Source organism: Microtus ochrogaster, chromosome 24, assembly GCF_000317375.1.
Source record: "Microtus ochrogaster isolate Prairie Vole_2 chromosome 24, MicOch1.0, whole genome shotgun sequence".
In the NCBI taxonomy this organism is placed as follows: Eukaryota; Metazoa; Chordata; class Mammalia; order Rodentia; family Cricetidae; genus Microtus; species Microtus ochrogaster.
Genome location: NC_022024.1, coordinates 9,449,525 through 9,456,981, shown reverse-complemented (window position 1 = coordinate 9,456,981; position 7,457 = coordinate 9,449,525). Strand labels below are relative to the sequence as shown.

The window sequence follows — 7,457 nt, the reverse complement described above, 5'->3', positions numbered from 1 at the left end:
ATGGTTAGAGATCAACGCATCCTTCAGCCCTCATCAGAGAAACCTCTATGTTCAGTAGAGGGAGATTCACGCAGAGACACACAGCTGGCCAAGGTGTAGAGAACAAGAGACTTTAGAATTCTCAGGCATCATTAGAGAAAGAGAGTACAGAGAGAGCGTACGAGCCAGAGTTGAAGAATGACCACAAGAAATCAGGCTCTTCAGAACACAGCAGAGCAGTCGCCCATGAAGACACAACAGCCACAATAGCATTCACAAGACCTGTGCAAGCTCAGGACAGACCAAAAATAAATAAATAAATGACCAGCATGGAGATGTACAGAGAACTTCACACCTAGCCATAGAACTACTGGCAATTATTACCTAGCAGGAAAAGGAGAGATGGATTTCTCAGAGTGTAGCCTCTGGAAAGCCGACCACACTCCAGTGGGAGATAATACATTCAAGAATATTTGAGCAGCATAAATTGGCATTGATAGGGTTTTATTTCCTTGAAAAAGGACATGAAGCTGGGTGGGTAAGGAATGGCCGAGGAATAGACCTGGGGAGAGTCAGAGAAGGTGTGAATATGATCAAAACACACTTTATGGAACTCTCAAAAAATCAAAACCACAAAGAATATCTTGAAGGTGATGAGTAAAAGGGAAAGTGACGGACAAGGGCAGTCCCTACATATTACTTTTCTCATTACTGAGGCAAAGTACTTAAGAGAAGAAAAATAGAGATGGTAGATTCATTTTAATTCGTGGTTTTAGTGGCTTATTGCAGTCAGCAATGGCTGGGATGATAGGGTGCAGCTCATGACAGCAAGATTAAGTAACGACAGGCAGGACTCTACTATGACCCACAGAGGCCTGTCCTTAAGGACCTCTGAGTAGTCATGACCCACCTCCTAACAGTTCAACAGCCCTCCCAAATAAACATCATAAGCTGGGGACCAAGAGTTCAATCACATGAACCAAGGGAAGCCATTTCACCTCTGAATCCTAACACCATCAAATATGAAAGTACTTATGATACAGAGATACTTCAAAATTATAATTCACTTTATAATTAAATTAGCATGAAAGTGAAAACAGTTCTCTGGCTTCTAGAAGCTTTTGATCTTTGTGGTTAAAATTTGAATCTCTCATTAAGATCTACATAGTTTATGAGAACTTGAATTGCCCCTGTGCCTTTGGGTTACTGAAGTGACATCTATGAAAATCCTTGTGTACCAATGGAATACTACACAGCAGAAAAAAATAATGACATATTGACTTTTGCAGGCAAATGGATGGAGCTAGAAAACATCATTTTGAGTGAGGTAACCCAGACTCAGAAAGACAGTTATTACAGGGGGCTGGAGAGATGGCTCAGTGGTTAAGAGCATTGCCTGCTCTTCCAAAGGTCATGAGTTCAATTTCCAGCAACCACATGATGGCTCACAACCATCTGTAATGAGGTCTGCTGCCCTCTTCTGGTCTGCAAACACACACAGACATAATATTGTATACATAATAAATAAATAAATAAATAAACAGACAGTTATTACATGTACTCACTCATAAGTGGTTTTTAAGCATAAAGCAAAGAAAACCAGCCTACAAATCACAATCCCAGAGAACCTAGACAACAATGAGGACCCTAACAGAGACATATATAGATCTAATCTACATGGGAAGTAAAAAATACCCAACAACAACAACAACAAAAAAACATGATCCCCTGAGTAAATTGGGAGCGTGGGGACCTTGGGAGAGGGCTGAAGTGGAGGGGAGGGTCAGGGAGGGGAGCAGAAAAAAATGTAGAGCTCAATAAAAATCAATAAAAAAACTTTTGTACTTACGTAGTAATATATTGTGGCACTTGTCTGACTACTTAGCAAAAAACTGTAAAACAAAACCCAACAATTGTGGCTTGAGAAGTATAGAAGTCTAGTTTTCTCTGATTAAAAAAAAATCTCAATAAAAAAATAAAAAAAAAAGAAACAAAAAAAATCTCAAAATAATAAATAAGATTCATCGGGAGAAAATATATATACAGCACCAAGGACTCAGAAACTTAGTTTCTCACCAGTTCAAACATGTAGCTTTTATTTAATCTCAAAAGCTGTTGCTCTAGCTCTTTCTCTTCCGGTCGCAGGCGCTTCGGGAGCCGCCGATTACCGTCCAGCCATGGCCAAGTCCAAGAACCACACCACACACAACCAGTCCAGGAAACGGCACAGAAACGGCATCAAGAAACCCCGGTCACAAAGATACGAATCTCTCAAGGGGGTTGACCCCAAGTTCCTGAGGAACATGCGCTTTGCCAAGAAGCACAACAAGAAAGGCCTGAAGAAGATGCAGGCAAATAATGCAAAGGCCATGAGTGCACGTGCGGAGGCCATCAAGGCCCTGGTGAAGCCCCAGGTGATGAAGCCCAAGGTGTCAAAGGGCCCCACCCGCAAACTCACCCGTCTGGCTTTAATTGCTCACCCCAAGCTTGGGAAGCGGATTAGAAGCTACAAGGCCAGGGGTCGTAGGCTCCAAAAAACAAAGCCCAAGGTTCAAGCCAAGGCAGAGGCCTCAGCTGCAGCTCAGGCTCCCAAAGGTGCCCAGGCCCCTGTGAAGGCCCCATAAAAAACGTCACAGTCTGCCAGTGTGAAGACAGATGGACTGGTGTGAACACCTACACAGTATTTGCAGATGTTCAGGACCTTATGCTGTTTTTACAAATAAACTTGAGGCAAGTTCTGTTAAAAAAAAAAAAAGCTGTTGCTCTAGATCCTGCCCTTATGGTTACATTTGGGCCATATGAGGACAGAGACTAAGTAGTGAGGTAGACATAGAGAGGGCAAGGGCAAACCTGCAGTGGGAGACCATAATCTGTGACTATTATCAATGGCCTGAACTTAGTCTCGGTTGCAAAGGTGTTGAGCAACTTTATGTCTGGCTCCCCTTTATCCTGTAAGTAAGAACAAAGAACAAACATTAATAGATTTCAACTATCTTTCCCATAACTTGACTATAATTAATAAAACCTGACACATGGCTTCTTGTTGGCAATATGGCAAGCATTATTTTGATTTTTAATGAGAACACTAGGTGTCTAAGTGAACAGTAGCTGAGTTGAAGTCCAGCCTTTCGATAACTAATTTCCTCTTCTAGCCACTCTGTTGGATTACTTGTAAATATCATAGTGTGAAGATGGAAGCTCATGACTTTTCTCATTATAGCCAGTGACCAATCACAGCTCATATCCCTCCGGGAACTTCTGTGTGTTTGTTATTTTGGGATTTTATGTTTATTCTGATGGTAGCAATTCTTTATTTTTTAATATTTTTATTTTTTGAGGATTTCAGGAATTTTAAAATTTAGGCAGGGTCCTTTTACTCCCTTCTCTAAATGCTCATATACCCTTGGTTAGAGTTAGATAGAAAAGAGACTTACTCTGAGCTTAACAACTGTCAGGAGACAGAGTGCTGTATCATGTCATTATTTTTAATACAAGTTTAGGGATCAGCCTTTCTGTTTAATGCTTGGCAGATAAACTAACAGTAGGGAGATTAGGAGTTATTTACGAAGATGTGCTGGTTGTAGGAGTTTGAGCCGTTGTTAATCTTTTTTGGCTGAGGTTTGGGGAACCCATTTTAATCAGAATTTGTGCAGAAATAATCCATTCTTTGAATTCTAAGCGAATCCCTCCAACATTGCAATGAGAACCGTTCTCTAGGAAAATGCAGCTTTCCCGAGATGAAGCAGTGGCCTGGACTTCCCCAGGAGCACTCTAAAAGATTCCTGCTCATCGCTTTTGAGCATCCAGGGTCCAAATGGGCGAACACATTTGGAAACCACCCTCCAGTTCCCACTGTCTAAGGAGATTTATCTTAAATCCCCTTATCCGTGGCCCTAGAAAATGAAGACCTGCATAAAAATGATAATGAATTTCTAAGTCTTTCAGTTCATGAAAATAAAAAGCCAAGGCTACTGCATAGAGAAAATATGTTACCGTGTGTGTGTGTGTGTGTGTGTGTGTGTGTGTGTGTGTAGAGGGTGTTAAGCCAATGTAAGGAAGAGACCAAGGATATCACTTTAGGAGCTTGAGCAGCAGATAATAACTGGACTACATAAGCAAGATAACTTTTTGAAGGGGTGGAGTTCAAGGTTAGAAGATATCCGTGAAGGATAAAGGAAAGCCAGCTTGAACAGACAAGGAAAACCCTGAGAGCATAGGGCAATTCTGGTGCCTAGAAAAAGAGACGGGAGGACGGTTGTACAGGGAGTGAACTCAAACTCTTGGAGTTTTGACTGTGTCAAAGCATAAAGTATCCCGAGTCAAAATTGCCCATGGAGGAGTCTTGCCAGCTGCTGATCTGTGCTGTGCTCAATCACATTGGGGGTGCCACAGGGGTGATGTGGCCTCACTGCATGCAGGAGTGCATCCAGAGACCCAAGACTGGACCTGTCTGTCAAATAAACTCACTTCAATAATCTCTCTTGCATATAGTCCTGTATAGTACATTTTCATGGTAACCACCTCTGGGGTCTCTGGGTTCAGAATCTGGAGAATATCCTTCTTCATCTGAGCTTCAGTATCTTCATTTTAACCAAAGCAGTTTAGGCAAGACAGTCTTCAGTTCTGAGATACCACTTTCAATTCTTGAATTTTAAGACAACTTTCGATTTTTGACATTCAGAAAAGGGGTGTGTGTTTGTGTGTGTGTGTGTGTGTGTGTGTGTGTGTGTGTGTGTGACCGTGCTCATGGGCACGCACACGGGCTGGAGAAGGTGTTGTGAAAAAAAAAATAGATTGGCGTCTGGAAAGAAAGATCACTCTATCATGCCCTTTTAATTTTTTCCCCCCTATTTCAGGCTCCTCTCCTTTTCTTTGCTCCAACCTAAACCGTTGGCAAAAGCAGCCACAGCTCAGCCCAATCTAATCTAATCTATCAGAGAGGTAATGAACTATAAAAGTGTGGATTCAATTACCATTAGAGGGGAGTTTTGTGTTGGCTGGAGTCTGATGCTAGCCAGAGAATAGACAGTCAGGCTAGGTTGAAAAGCCCCATCTGTGCTAGCTAGGCCTGCCGTTAGAGGTTGGACACAATCTTATGAACACAATGAGGGCCAACAGTGCTCACAATAATGCCTGTTAGGCCGGGTGGGGTCTACTGTTTTATTTTTTGTCCCTTTTTATGGCCAGGTCTGAAGAAAGCAACTTTTTTCTGATCTTTCTTCCCCCAATTCTGGATGGAGGTGCAATCTGAAACCGTTCTGACTGCTGTGTGTCTTCCACCTCCACCTTTCTACTTCCTCTTTTGAAGAATATACAGTTTTGGCAAGGGATAGCCTGTTCTTTGGGTTTTTGAAGGCAATAATAATTTACTTTGTTGAAACCCCTACTTATACCATTAAAGATTTTGTGGATTCCCATTCTGCCTTACTCTCTGCTGGCACAGTTAGCATCCATCTTTCAATAAGGATGTTTCCTCAGAAGGTTCTTTGAAGCCAGTAGGAGTCTGTTTTTGTGGTTTTTCTTTTTAGGCCTAAGTATCCATGACACTATGTGGCCTTTTCAATAAAACCAATCACATTCTGCCTTTCATTAGAGATATTTACATACTTGTTTTACATATATTTAACTTTTTCTAAATATTTGCTTATATATACATATATGTGTATATATATGAGTGTTTTTCCTTCATGTGTGTCTGTGCACCGTTACATGTCTGGTGCCCACAGAGGCCAGAAGAGGGCATTGGATCTCTGGAACTGGAGAGAAGAACAGTTATGAGCTGCCATGTGGGTGTTGGGAACTGAACCCAGGTTCTTTGCCAGAACAGCAAGTGCCGTAATCTGTTAAACTGTACCTCCAATCCCCATTTTTATCTTTTTAAAACTGGATAATAAGCTGACTTCTTAGGTTAATTTTCTCAAATCATCTGCATTAAACCTGTCTTAAGTTGTTGTTCTGTAATGATCACTAAATTCAGGGTTTCTGAGAATGAAAGAATGATGTATTTGAAGGAATTTTGTTTCCAAAGAGAAAACCAAGCAACCCAATTTTAGAAAATAAGACAAAATTTTCAAAAATGATGGCTAATTGTTTTGTTAACCCCTTTGTCCTTCTTATATTTGTTGCTCTGATTATAATTATTCTGACCTGAGATGTCTGAAAGTATAGGTTTGAGAGGCACAACAATCTTTTGCAATGAATTTAGATAAGATTATTTTAATAGTAATGTATTTTCATATGCTCATGTACTTTGTTTTCGTTTTTAACTTTTATTCACCAAATGACAGGAAACCTTATCCCAGTCCTGCTTTTTTATTAACACTTTAGCTTTACGAACATACCATTTCTCAGTAGCTCAACTAATTTGCCTTTAAAACACGTCTAATAATTATATCTCCCACACAGAATGACTATACCATTTGGAGGTTTAGTAAGTGAACATGTACTTTCTATGTTTCTATTGAAAACAGAAAAGTAAAATAAAATCTATCAAATGCAGTCAGAATCCACTGATAGGTTGTTATATTTCTCTAGTAAAATATTAAATTGGCTAAAAATTTCCATTTTCAATGATATAGGCTTGTCAGGGTCTGAACAAATGACATTTTGAGGATTGATAAAATAGCAATAAAAAGAGAGGGAAAGGAAAACCTCCTCTTTTGTCACAGAGCCTGGAAGAACTGATGCCCAGTACTGGATGATGGGACTCATAGTTGAGAGGACCCTAGCTTATTTGAAAATAAAGTAAATAGCATGAAAATCAGATGCAAAATAAAACTCAAATTAGCATATAATCACATTAGCGGACAAATGGAGTTGGGGGTCACAGCACATTGTACAATAAGGTGTACCCTTCAAAAGAGAATAGGAGAAAAATCCAAATTGTTTATCTGTCCTTCTGTTTCTATGCAGAGCATAGAGTCCTGGGACCAGATGTGACCAGAGTCCCATCCGAGCAGTTACCAGTATCGCTTACTCTAGGGGACCTGTAAGAGAGGATTAAGGGTCATAGTCAAAGTGTGGCAGCTCCCTAAGGCCCAAGGGATTATGGTTTAATGCCTCCAGTTTTGCAGAAAATAAGGCTCAGATGAAGATGGAACTTCGTTTATCTGTCTTTGTTTTGCAAAACTTCAACAGGGAGAAGTTTTTCAAAATCAATTAATTAAAAAAATATTCAAACAATGAAGCGCTTTCTGTCCTAGTCTGAAGGACTAGGGGCAGCAATGCTAACTGTGCTAACTGCTCAGTTCTATATTCTATTGCCCACAACTTGCCTGGATCATTGATATCACTGCATGCACTTTTAATCATCAAAAAAGATAATTTTTAAACTTACTTATATATAGTTCAGGCACTTCTGATATCCCCTATTTAAATTATTAAAGATGTTGAAGGACACAAAACATTACAGAATAATGTTTAAGACAGTTAAATATCTAGGCTGACTATAGTGTTTTAATTCAATTGGGCTAGTGAGA

General features: G+C 40.1%; 1 pseudogene; it reads left to right on the top strand.

The window, feature by feature from the left end:
* The first annotated feature begins 2,108 nt into the window (after positions 1-2,108).
* LOC101986761 lies at positions 2,109-2,713 on the top strand (annotated as a pseudogene).
* Positions 2,714-7,457: the final 4,744 nt, after the last annotated feature.